We start from the raw sequence: 14,293 nt of genomic DNA, 5'->3' as shown, positions 1-14,293 counted from the left end.
AACCACTCTGCTCAGGTTCTGCATGCTCAGAGCGGTGGCTTCTTTGATTGAGTCTATACTTCTGTTATGTGGTCTTCCTCTCTTTCTACTGCCCTCCACCTTTCCTAGCATTATTGTCTTTTCTAGCAAGCCATTTCTTCTCATGATGTGGCTGAAGTATGACACCCTCAGTTTAATCATATTGGCTCCCAGGGAGAGTTCAGGCCTCTTCTAGGCCATCTGTTTGACTTTTGGGCTGTCCACAGTATCCTTAGCATTCTTCAGCACCACATCACAAATGCTACCTTTCCTATAAACATCTCAGACAGAAGAACTGCAGTGGTTCATCTGAGAGGCAGCTCCAAGGAGCTGGCTTTCGGCATGGCTAATGCTGCCACTAACCTCCACGGGAAAGTACCTGGCTCATGCTGAGGAGCCAACTTGCTCCCCATCCCTTCCACTCCAAGACCAGTCTGTATCTACACTATACACTCAGAACAGTGTGGTATCATTTTAATTGTCATGGCTCCAACCGATTGAATTCTGCAATTTGTAGTATTGCAAGATTTTCTTAGATTTTTCTGCTAAAGTGGACTAGAGCTCTTTGTCAGAGAATCATACAGGTATAACTGTGAATCAAAGTATTGCACCACTACAAACCCCAGGACAGGGGCATGGCCATTAAGAGTGGAATAAAACAGGTATAACTGTGAATGTAGATATATTCTTGGTCTCATGGAAGGGAGCAACATTACAGCTGAAATGCTGGGTGAGTTACAATCTTGGCTTGTACTTAGCAACATCTGGTTCCCACAGTTTGTCCTAGGCACGTCCAAATGGGTTGGCTTACAACTTCCACCCTCTCCAGCAAACATAATTATAGCCCCCATCTCCTCAATCCACACAGGAGTCAAAATGTTGGCCAAGGGATGATGGGAGTTTCAGTTCAAGAGACCTGGAGGATACATGATTAGGGAAGGCTGATGTAGGGAGAGAAATGGGCAGCTTTGATAAGTAGCCATGAATCCCATGCTGGGGGAAAGGCAGGATATAAATTAAATAAATAAATGATATATGCCATCGAGGTTAATTCCTCTTCAGGTCCTTTTAAGTTACAAAGGGGGCAGAGATTAGAAAAGTTCCTTTTTTGGACCACAGGTGCCTAGCTAGCATGGCTCCAGTCCTTTCTGTCTCCTATTTTAGAACCTAACACATGCTGGATGCTAGCTTTGATTAACAGAGGAAGTGATGCATATTTCTCATATAACTATATATAGAATGGTATAGAAACTGATGTACTTGTAGCTACATTTTGTTTTGACTTGAAAAATTTTTTTTATGCCAAAGTGTTTTGACATTCCAACAAATTGACAGGAAGTGAATTTTGAAAGCTCACTCAGTTCTATTTTGTAGCAGGAGCAAACATTTGCAATTTGGGTTATACTATTTTGTAAACAAGCTAAAGTCGACTGGATTTCTGCATTTATATCTAATTAAAAGGCTCCTTGCTTTTTGAATTCCTGTTTAAGAAGTATTGTGATTCACACAATGTTAAAAACTGCATGGATAAGCAAAAAAAGGTGGTAAAATACTAACTACCTTGTGTACAGCTTTTCTGTCAAACGATGGCTGCACTCATGTTGAGACAGCAATTTTATGCAAATTCTTCTGAGTAATTGTTTTGATTGAGGTTTGGAAATAAGCATTTGAAAGGGAAGAATTTAAAAGTTTTACTTTATTAGAATATCTCCGTTTGGCCAAGTTGTTCAGTTCTGAAAATACTGATCAAAGGTTGAAGGTGATAGTGTTCACTTTTGATGGAAAGCAAGAACTTTGGAATATTTGGTGATAGCAGATGTGGCTGACTTCCATGCACAGATTTTAGATTTCATGAATGCTGCTTCATTAAATTAAGTCTGTAGTTCTCTGGGAAGAAGTCATGTTGAATCAACTGTCCTTTAAGTGGACACACACCTGTCTGTGCAATAACTCATTAATTCTCATACCACCCTTTGAAATATACATGTCTTTAAAAGAAAAAAAAAAAGAAAAATAAATACTTGATGTAGGGAACTGAATACCTACCAAGGCTGAGTATCTATGGGGGTATCTATTGAGTAAAAAATGCCCCCAAATAATGCAATTAAAAAAAAAAAACACACAGAGAGGTTGGTGGACATTCAAAAGCATTCGGGATGGAGGAAATGGGACTGAGGAGTTGCATGCAGCCACAGGCCACATTTTTCCCACCACTGCCTTCAGGATTCATAGAATCATCAAATTGGAAAAGATCGCAAGGGCTATCCAGTCCAATTTCCTGCCATGCATGAATACACAATCAAAGCACACACTATAAATGGCCATCCAGCCTCTGCTTATAAACCTCTATATTATTGTTGTTGTTGTTGTTTGTTTATGTAGTGTCGTATGTTTTGCACAGCACTTTACAATGTTGTAGAATGTTTCTGCTCCCCATACTTGGGATAAGCAGAGTTAGTTGGTGTATTTGCTTTTGTTGGTATGTTTGATTTTGCTTTAAGCATAACATTGTGGGGAGATTTTTATCTGGATGGTTTATTATTTTGAGATGATTTGTGATCTACCCTGAAGGGGAAGCATAAATGGAAAGAAGGAAGAAAACTACGAATGAAAAATTGGCTAAATAAATAAAAGTTCTTTCTTCATAGCTAGACAAATTCTACACACGGGAACACTGAAAAATTACATCCAAACACATTTATGAAGCTTTCAAAACATAGACACGTTATGTTTCCCCAATAAAGCTGATTAGTAACCAAGCTTTTAATGAGCTTATAGTCTTGTTTTGTGTGCCTTGAAGCCATTTCTGACTTACGGTGACCCTAAGGCAAACCTATCACAGGGTTTTCTGGAGCTGAGAGTGTGTGACCAATATCCAGTGGGTTTCCATAGCCGAGTGGAGAAGTGAACCTTGATCTTCATCATTCAAACCACTACACTATGCTAGCTACCATGTATTTCTATACCTCTCCTTAATATTTGCCCAGGCATATGTACATTGCATAGTTTCGAACTAAGAAAGGTCTGCGCTCAAATTTCAATTCAAGGCTAGCATATGCTTGCAGGATCTGGACAAGACAGTGGAAGATAGATCATCCACAGGGTCACTATGAATTGGAACCAGTTCGAGGGCAACTAACAACAACAAAATGGAGACACCTAAACCCCCCACTCCAGTTAGTCAAGAGGATCCCAAATCTTAAAATAAAAGTTCTAAAAATAAACTTTCTTTAGTGTATATGTATATGTTACCTATACATGTCTGTTCCTGGTTACTTCATGCAAAGCTGGCTGCTGGATTTTATTGAATTCTTTTGCAGTGCTATCACTTATTATGCTTGGCCCCAATGGTGAACATGTAAAAGGCGCAGGGTGTGTCTTATGAAGACTGCACAACATCTGACTGATTTGTCTTAGTGCAAATATGCTGTGATATGCTGTATGCATTTTCTGACAAAGATATGCCAGGTTTCTTTGGGAAGTCTGTTTACAGTGAAATAATAGAAAAAGAAATACATGCTTTTCCTGGCAGTCTTTAATTCTGTGAGTAAAACAAAACAAATCAGTACAAGTTTGTTTCTAGAGCAATATTTTAAAAGGATGCAGTTTCTTCCTGTAAGGCTGTTCCGACAAATCAAAGCCCAAAGGTTCTAAACAGTAAGTTGTGTTTTATAAGAAGGAAGTGGCTTAATCCAGTTTGAAGAAGAGATGAATAAATCTCCTATCAAGAGCAGCCTTTTAAAGTGAAACAGTTTACAATAGAACATTTCATCAGGGTACAAATGTATTTAAAAGTTACAGTATATTGTGCATTCAGGTAAGTATAGAGTAAATAGGAAATGATGAGATCAGCTCACAGTTAAGGCTTCACATCCTCACAGCTTTGCAAAGACACTCATTATAGTATGGAAAATTTGGAAGTTGCATTTGTGCTATTTATTTTCCACAAACATAACCTTATCAATGAGTATGGAATGCTGATATTCAATTTGTCTTGCCATAAAGATATTGTTAATTTATTGGAAGAAGAAAAAACAGTTCTGCACTTAGTGCCACAGTTGGACACTTAGCTGTAAATACCAGCTCTCTTTTTACATTCACAAAACTGGCAGACGAAACATGAAAAGGAATACTGACTCTTTAATCTCCTCTTCTCCACCTAAGGCCCAAGGCAAGCTGACAGGGTAACTTCATTCTGGAAACAGAGTAGTGCGGGGTTTTTTTTTTTAAAGAAAAATTCTGGATTACTTTTTCTTCTGCTTTTGAAAACTGTGGACTATAGGGGAATAAACCTGGCATTGACTTAAAACAAGAACAAGTTTCTTTATCTGAAAAGTTATAGTCCTTGATGCTCACAGGAAGGTCATTTTCAAAAGCCATGGGGAAAATAGCATCATAGACAGACAGAGTACATTAAGAGGGCCTTATTTGCTTGAAACACAGAGAGTATTTCCTTTACAGCCGTTTCCACAACCGAGTCTTTGTTGTTGAGCTTTTCTAAAGATTTTGCAATGATTGAGCAAGATGATTTAAATAGACATCTGAAAATTAGTTTTGTGAAATAAAAAACCATATTCAGCAAACATAAGTTTATGATACTTAAATTGAATAATGAACTGAAAAGCAAGAGGGACTATGTATTATGTTTCATTTTCTTTCCCCCACAAATCTGTCTATTGACCATAAGGACCAGTTGGCTCCTCCAAGAACAAGGCAGGCAGGCAGGCGATACAGAAACTCTGGCCCCTCAACCCACACACTTCAATTGTCCCACTTTGGCAGGGGAAGGCCCAATTAATCCTCTGTCATCCCACCTTTTCTGCTGATTTTAAAATGTCCCAATTTCCCTCTCCTCGTCCAATTTTCTCCCTCTGCCCTCAGCTTATTGAAATGCTGCATGATGAGTTCAAAGTGCTAAAGCAGTTTTCACTCCATTATCTCAGGGAAGAGAGTAAAGGAAAGGAAGAAGTGGAATCTTGTCCTTCCCTGTAGGCTCAGGCAAAGGCAAACTCCTGCAGGCTCTCCTAGCTTGTGTGTTCTTCCATATTAATCACTTCTAACAAACCCTGATGTTGCTTGGCCATATATGGCTAGGCTTGCATCTTCAAATCCAGGAAACATATTCAGGGTTATCTATTTTAGCTATGCAACAAAAAACAACAAAATCCACAAAGCAGTGGATACCTTTATTGGGCCAGTAGAGTAGCTTATCAAATGAACTTTAAAAGTGGATCAACGGTCCTGGGCTGCAGCCAGGATGCGGGATGGAGGTGGGGATTATTGCATGCTTAATCACCGCCTAATTGCTGGATGCCATTACCCCAGGTCCAAGCTGGTTCCAGCTGTGCTCCGCCAGCACTTTTTCCAATATTAAAAGTGAAATTTAAAAGTCTACGCAAGTTTTAAATACAATGGATTGGATGAAGATTTATTGCTACTTAAAACAGAGCCATTGAAAACAATGGCCTAATTCCCACTTACATCTTGATTCGCTTCTTGCACCGATTCCTGAAACCGGTTCAACAAACAGTGTAGTTCCCACTATGTTTGCATTGGTTTCAAGAATTGGTGCAGAAAGAGACAGCCGTGGCTTCCCCGCCATGTCTCCCTCTGTCCTTCCTGGCCATACCGAGAGCAGAGGAGAGGCCAGAGCGGAAGGAGAGAGGCAGGTCAGGAGGACGGAGGACTGAGGACAGAGCATGGAGGTATGGTTAGGAAAGCTGCTGCCAGTGGGAACCAAGGTGGATTCGAATCTGATTCAATTCTGCTTGGTTCCCACTTGGGCTAAATCAATTTATTTCCAAACAAATCGATTCAGCGCAAAAAAACCCCCCATTTTACCAGCATCCTTTTGACACAGGATAAATTGGTAAAAATGGGTAAAAACCATGCCCCCCTTTCCAAATTGCTTCAGGGATTCAAATTAAGTGGGACCCATGTTGATTTAAACCAGATTGAGATCCACTTTAAACTGTAGTGGGTACAACCCCAATGATTAAGTCCCAGGATTGAATGGCTCTACTCTAAGCATGGTTAAATATGGACACAACGCTCATTTACTACACTGTACCTATTCCAGTATGCTATCATTATGCAGCTGACAGAATGTGATCAACAGAGCTCTGCATAAGGAATCTGCTGCATATAGGTGCAGTACAGACCACTGAAAAACGGCAGCCTGACGGCGCCTGTTTTTCCGCCAGAGGGAAGCCACAGCTGCCAAACCAAGCAGCTTCCCTCTGGTGGAAAAAGAACCCACAAAAAGCGGGTTCCTTTTACACCACAAGGGCAGTGTAACAAGTGAGCCAGTGGCGCACTCATTACATAGGTGCCGTGTGGTGCCTTGTGGATGCCGTGCAGCACTTATGTAACAATGGCAGCACCATGTATACAGGGTGCTGCCATTAAGCCCCCGTCATGTGCTAGGGTTGCGGGGCATGTGGGTGCTCCACCCCGAGGCAACCCTAGCACGTGACAAGGGTGTCACAGAGGGCCCGAATGTATTGGGCCATAATGATTCTTATAATGGATCCATTTAGTCTAGTTTTATCTATACTGACTGGTATCAACTCACCAAGATTTCAGATAATTTCTTGAATATGAGGCCTTTTGCATCCAGATCTTTGTGTGATTTGCAATAGATTAGTAAACATTTCTGACTTCAATTGTTTGAGAATAATAGCAATAAAATGTCACTCCAATTACATGCTCAAAGCAAAAGATGCCAGAGATAATCAGAAGTGGAATTTTGTGTGGACCATGAGGTCAGTCAAATTCTGGTTCACAGTTCTTGTACTATTCTTCTCTTTAGTAGAGAAGAATATAAAAATAAGGTGCTATATTTTGAATGAGCTGAAATTTGCTTGCTAAATGATTTTTGTTGATTTGTATACTGAAATAACAGGGCAAAGAGCTTCATATTGAACTGCGTTATGTTAAAAATAATCTTCCACTGTCAGTAAGGTTTAAGATGAAGATAATTCCTTTTTTTATTACTACACTATAACTGATGTAAATATTTGGTCACTGTAATGACAATTTTTAGAGCAAAATTGTAAACTAAGGTCTAATTGATATTGAAGAATTAATGCAATTTGACACTGCTTTAATTGCCATGGCCAAATACTATGGAATTCTGGGATTTGTTGTTTTGTGAGATATTTAGCCTTCTTTCTTAGAGAGCTCTAGTACCATAACAAGCTACAAATCCCTAGATTCCATAAAATGGTGCCATGATAGTTAAAGTGGTGTCAAAATCCATTATTTCTGCAGTGATAATTGGTGAGTGTCCAGTATATAGGAGTTGCAGCTTCCCAACCAGTGTTTTTCTTTCCCTCTGTTCCTCTGCAGTACCTTGGGCCTACATCAGGTAGCAGAATGTTTTGGGTCTGTACTAGCTTCAATTATGTTTTTTCTATTTAAGTGCAACGATATAGTATTTTGCATCAAAAGGCCAGTGTTTGTGTATATGCAGGTTGCTCTACCATAGCAGTTGTCCTTGCTAATCCTTATGCTGCAAGACGTATTCTTTATTGCTGGGCTGGCTTCTAAGTTAGCTTGCTCAAAAATCATCTAAACATGAGACATACTATCACACTAATTTAAAATCAATCTCACTCGCTTTGGTGATTATCATAAACTTGTACAACAGTGACATTCATTTGTATATTTTAGCATTTCACAGCAGCCACAGAATGCAAAAGCCTGACATTGGAATCAGTTTGATTTCTTTTATGATTGAAGATATTAAGCACTACAAGAGCATTGAAATTTCAATCTGATTAGGATCAAAATTCCTCAGGATCAAAACACTTCCTTTTTTCCCCCTACAGTTTTACTAATTGTGTGCTACTTGACATTGTGAAGTTATTCCACAGCATGATAGCAAAACTTGTGAAGTGTGTTTTTACTGTCAAGAATTATCGAATCATGCTATCTCGTTTTTTATGGGCTTAAGGTTATTAAAAGAACAAAAATATATAATTGATATGTACAATTTAAAAGGCTTAGTTCATTTGTAGTTGGATGAGTGAACCACTAAGTAATATTAAGTGTGTCAATAGAAATTTCTAAGAGAGGTACACAAAAGCAGCCATGTATTTGGAACTGATTTCAGAGGGAAATTCTTCTCTGTATTGTAAAGAAAGAATACTTGGAAAATGGGAAGCAGTGAATAAAGTGATTGTGAAGCAGTTTTTTTTTTTTAAAAAGGTCCATATTATTTCAGTTGCTAGAATCCAAACATAAGTGTATCAGAGAGAATGCTACAAAACACAGTCATCAGAGACCTTTGCTTTATGGGAAATGATGTGCCCTTGCTTGCTGTTCCTAAGGAATTGTGTTTCTTATACCTGTAAATCAAGTCCTGAAGAAATAAGATGATGTTTGCCAAGCAATAGCTGAGGGTGACAACTATCTTTTTGTCAGTGTCAGGTTTATAAATTTAGACCTCAATTAAGATTTCAGAGTTACAGTACTCCCACAAGCAATATATATCCATTTTGTACCTCCTGGTATATTGTCCTTTGTTTGTTAAAAAAGTACATTCATGATGTCCTCTAAAGGTCTTAACTCCTCGACATCCTGTCTAGGTTTCTAGCCAACAAGTACTTGAATGTCAGTGAATGTCTTTATCTTTTTAATTAATTGAGAAGATAAATCTTTCTATAATTTGTGACAACTATTTTTATATACATTTTTAGCAGTAACTGGACTTGCTAAACCAGAAGAATGCCTTGTTATTGCCTATTAAAATGAGAGAACATATGTTAAGAATTTTTACCCCTCTTATTATTACTGTCATGAACATTATTAACACATTTTGTGGGGGTGGGGTGGGAAACCATGATTTGTTTGTGAGGAGGCCCTTCTCCCTGTCCCACCAACTTCTTAAGTACAGATCTGATGGGAACATGGGAAAGGTCTTCTAGGTAGCTGCTTCCAGGCTCTGGAACTCCCTTCCCAGAGAGGTTAGACTGGCACCCTTCGTGCTATGTTTTTATAGGCAGGTAAAGACATTTCTTTATTGTAATTGGTCTTGGAAGACTGATTGCTGAGACAGAAAATGTCTCATATAATGTGCTGGATTTTATATTCACTATTCTCCTTTTGGTGGTTTATGTTTTTAATAGGTTTTAATCTTCTTTAGTTTAAATACATTTGTAAATATTGTGTGCTGTGAATGTTTAGCTATGCTTCTTTTAACTGTTGTAAGCTGCCTTGAATCCTGAACTGGGGGGGGGGGGGGGATGTTGTGATAGAAATAAATAAATAAATAAATAAATAAATAAATAAATAGTAATAGTAGTAGTAGTAGAAGTAGTTGTTGTTGAAGAAGAACTGAAACAAAGGCCCGTTACAGACGGGCCTGAAAATACGGACTGGGTCCGTATTAGGGTTAGAAAGGGGCGTCACTTCCTGACGCCCCTAACCCTAGTACAGACCCAGACTGTACAAAATGGCGGCAGCCGTTCCACACGGCCGCTGCCGTTACGAGGTCACGACCATGCCGCCTGCAAACGAGGCGGCGCGGACGTGACGTCTTTGCACCGCGCGAGGGCGCCTAGAGTGCCCTTTCCACGGTGCAAGAAGGAGCTCCGCAACGGAGCTCCTTCTGGGGTTTGCGTCACTGGGCGCAGCCTTTACATGGCTGCGCCTAGCGATGCAGAGGAGGAAGGGGCCAAGCGGCCCCTTTCTCCTCCTCCCCGCCATCGCTGGGTATCCTTGGGGCTTGAAGCCCCAAGGACACCCCTTTCCAGGCCACGGGGAAGCGGCCTTTTGCCGCTTCCCCGCCACCTGCAACGCGGCAGATCGGGGCCTTGGAGGCTGCCGGTCTGGCAGCTGAGGCCCCGATACAGCAGGGAAAGGGGCGGGTGCAGGCCGCCCCAAACGGGCGGTCTGTAACCTGCCAGAGTTCCAAAGATAAGCTATGACATTCTTAATCACTAGCCAGCTTGCTATTCCATAGTCACTCTCATGTAATGTAGTTTGAAGTAGCAGCTAACATGCCTAGGCAATAGAAAACTCATTGCCTATCTGGCTGTTCATGGCTTACTCACTGTAAAAGTTCTGGTGGGAAGAAATGGCCCTTGTCCCCTTTAGGGATACTTTTCTGGGCCTTAACAAATATCTTGAATAGATTTGTATGTTATTCATTAATTAATTATTTTTCAGTTAATTGAAATAAAGATTTATGATCCTCCCAGCTCCACTGGCAGTTCTGTTAGTATAACCACTCCAAATACAAGCAATTCAGGATGAAGCACGATAAAGGTAAAAAGGTCCCAGTGCAACTAACTGGGAAAAACATCTGAAAAGAACAGCAGGAAATTCTGAAAATATTAGCTCATGTCTTTCATATCATACATGACATGAAAAGAAGAAATCAGCATTAGAAATCATTACTGAAAAGGAATGAAAATAAACAGCATATCATAATAATATTATGTTGAATTGCTTGAGAATTTTATAGAGAACCAATATGCATTATATTAGTGCTTTTTGGTCAAGAACTCATTCAGCTTAAAAAGGTATAAAACAGACAAATAAATGGGAATTAAAAATATGAGTCTGTTTTGCTTAGAGAAAAAAGGTCACAGAGGATATGTGAGAAATAAATTGATAGCACTATGAAATGCTCCCTGTTCTCTGAATAGTAGAATTCTACATCAAAAAGCAGGAAGTTCAAGCCAAATAAACAGACAAGAAAGTACTACTCCGAATAACTTATAATTAGCTTTTTGAATTCATTGCCATTGATTATAATGGGCACTAGTATAAATGGCTTTTTAAAAAAGATTAGATGAATTTGTGGAGAAAAGGTATTAACTATAACAATTAGCTATTAGTATGATAGCCAAGAATTAGGGATATCAACCAATTAAGGGATTTCACAGTGATTACTTGCTTTTAAGACACGGTATTTAAACAAATGTGCATATTACCAAAATGTCAATACCAATGCCCTCTTGCAGTTTTGGAATTCTGTCTCAAGGAGAAGGTTTTGTCCCTTGTCTGTCCTAATAATGCAATATGTGGCTACTACTATCAATCTAACATGATCCTGACTAGTACATTATGCTACAAGCAAATGCAAGCATTTGAGCCAATACTTCAAGCAAATAATCTCATCCAGAGGCTACAATCAAGTCACAAATCATATAACATGCATATATCTATATATAGCATATTATTAAGGAATTACGCATCAGGAAAGTAGGCAGATCTTAAAGGACAGGACATAAAATTCTACCAATTGCACAGAAGGATTATTCTAATGAATCTGAATGTTTTAACTATGCTTGTTGCTTTCTGTTAACATAAAACAAGTTTGTTGTTGTTAGCAGCTTTCAAGTCAACCTTGATTCATGGCAACCCTGTAAATGAGACGCCTCCAAGATACTCTCCTCAACTGTTCTGCTCAGATCCTGCAGTCTCAGGGCTGTGTCTTCCTTTATTAAGTCTATCCACTTGGTATGTTGTTTTAGGAGATTATCACACTGCCATTTCCTGTCTTTTCCTCTTGAGCTAGGTGTGGGATGTAAATTTTTAAATGTGGATTTTATCATACACCTCTGTGCCCAGGTGGGAGGCATTCCATACCTGATCATTGCATCCCGTACTCAATCTGGACTTCTCCAGTATAGTGATGGCAAACACTCTGGTATAGACAATCCTAACTTTAGTGTTCATTTGTATATCTTTGCAATTCAGGATCTTGTCTAGTTCTTTCATAGCTGCCCTTCCTAGTTCTAATCTTCTTCTGATTTCTTGACTACAATCTCCTTTCTGATCAATTGTATGGGAAATCTTTACCATTTCAATTTCCTCTACATCTACATTTAATTTATGTAACTCCACTGTGGTCATTATTTTTGCTTTCTTAATGTTCAACAGTAAGTCTGCCATAGCACTTTCTTCTTTGACTTTCTTAGCAATTGTTCCCTGTCTTTGTTATTTTCTGCAAGAAAGTTGGTATTATCTGCATAACTTAGATTGTTGATACTCCTTCCCCTGATCTTCACATCACTTTCATTCAAGTCTAAACCTGCTCTCTGTGTGATATTTTCTGCGTACATGTTGAACAAACAAGGTGATAGAATGCTCCATTTGGGAATTACTCTGGTTCTCTGTATTCTGTTGCAATGGTAGCCTCTTGTTCAGAGTTCAGGTTACACTTCATGACAATAAAAGCGATCCTTATTTTTTCATGATCTATAGAGTAAAAGGGTTTGCCATCATCTATAAAGTGCATGTAGATTTTTTTCTGGAATTCTCTGGTGTGTCAAAATTTTCCAGCATATGTTTGCAATGTGATCCCTATTGTCTCTTCCTTTTCTGAACCCAGTTCGCACCTCTGTAATTTCTTACTCCATATATTGCAACAGTCTTTGCTGTAGAATTTTGAGCATGACTTTGCTTGAGTGGGAAATTAATACAATGGTCCTGTAGTTACTGCAATCTTTTGTATCTCATTTTTTGGGGAAAGGAATGTATATTAACCATTTTCATTCTGTAGCCATTGTTTTATGTTTCATTATTTGTTGGCAGATTTTAGTTAGAACTAAAGTTGGTTCTGCCTCTATAGATTGCAGCAGTTCTAGTGGTATGTTATCTGTTCCTGGCTATTTATTCCTCCCAATTGCTCTGTGTGCAGCTTTCACTTCACTTTCCAAAATTTGGGGTTCATCTTCATATGATTTTTCTTCCCATGTGTCATTCATCCTTTTGTCTCTTTCATATAGCTCTTTTCAATAATGTATTCAAATCTTTTATTCCAAGTTTCAAGTCAAGTCTCATGTCTGTACCTTCAAGTCTCAAGTCAGTTCTCAAGTCTTTAACAGCTTTAACAGAAAAAAGGAGGTGGTGATGGTGGTGGTGGTTGTCTTTGTATGTGGGTGTGGATATCAATAACTAGAAAATCAAGAAGACATGCACAAAGTTAGGGGGGAAATTCTCAGAGGGGAATGGCAGATGTTTTAGGCAATGGGCTTGAGGTGGCGGGGATCCTTTTAAAGGTTTTCATAAGCTTTAGAAGGTACCTTCAATGTGCAGCAATGACTGGCTGCTGAGTAGACCTCAATCATTGCCTAAAGCCCATTGCCTAACATGTTTGCTGTTTCTGGATGAAGTTAGACCAGAAGTCAGTCACTAAAAATATACAAATCTCAAGTCAAGTCGAGTCATTACATAATTTATTGCCAAGTCGAGTCCAAGTGGAGTCATTGAAGTTACTTGAGTCCAAATCAAGTCCAAGTCAATCAACTCAGGTCTACTCCACTGCTCTTTTGTGTATTGCTTACATTGTCTTTTAAAATCTTGGTCATGTATTATGTTCCCTTGCTGATCGTAGAGCATCCCCACTCTTGCTTTAATTTTTTCTTTGATTTCATGGATTGTGTGGAAGAGGTGTCTTGTTTTTCCTTTTTTTTTGGCTCTTATATCTCTGCAATAATTATAATAGTAATTCTCTTTATTCTTTTGCACTAATCATTGAACAGTTGCTGAAAACCTAACACAAAGCAAAGATTTAATTCTGAGGCTCCAGAATAATAGTAACTATGAAGGTCAACCCTACCCTTTATACAGCCAGACTCACTAAGCTGCCCATGTGTTTTCCTTTATAGATGTAATGCAACAGTGTTCTTTTGAAATATACAAAGAAAAATGACATGAAGTATGGTTTAATAAACAAGAACCATCATTCATTATTAAATAGAAGGCAATTTGCAACACTTTCTTTTCCATGTTCTTTAACAGTAACAAACTAGGAGCAAAAGAGCATTCAGAATGCACCACCTTCTCCAGGGAACTGGCTGATGATTATGAAGAGACAGTGCACCAATAAGCTGGACACTTCATTTACCCCAAGATGGCATTTTCTATAATTTTCTTCCTGAACTGTTTTTTTTTTTTTTTAGCACTGGTAGGAGTTGTATTAGATGCTGCCCCATCCATCCTAGAAATAGTGAGTTTTAAGTCCATTCCTCATTAAAACAATAAACTAATTCAAATTTATATATCAATGAAAAAATTGCTATGTTTACACTAAACGATTAGCAACATAAATAAGATTTCCCTTCTCCTGTGTCTCTTGCCTGCAGATTATTTGAGTCTTTGCAAGAAAAAAAAATCATAGACTGGGTGACCACAAATGTAGAATCAGTTTCATTCAAATTCAATAGTTTCAAATTCCACCATTTGCCAACTATATCGTACACCACAGAGGAAACTAGGTAGATAGGACTCAGTCCCAAAGTAAACCAAAAACAGTAAT

The 14,293-nt window shown here is 38.7% G+C and overlaps 1 protein-coding gene across 6 annotated transcripts in view; it reads right to left on the bottom strand.

Moving 5' to 3' along the window:
• The window catches only part of NPAS3 (neuronal PAS domain protein 3), a 948,130-nt gene that overhangs the window by 9,430 nt on the left and 924,407 nt on the right, over positions 1-14,293 (bottom strand). The gene's annotated exons all lie outside the window — the stretch shown is intronic.

The sequence above is a fragment of the Sceloporus occidentalis genome, unplaced genomic scaffold (genome assembly GCF_023333645.1).
Source record: "Sceloporus occidentalis isolate IW3139 unplaced genomic scaffold, rSceOcc1.0.p SCAF_4, whole genome shotgun sequence".
Classification (NCBI taxonomy): Eukaryota; Metazoa; Chordata; class Lepidosauria; order Squamata; family Phrynosomatidae; genus Sceloporus; species Sceloporus occidentalis.
The sequence above is the reverse complement of the archived record's forward strand: the minus strand, read 5'-3'. Positions and strand labels throughout refer to the sequence as shown.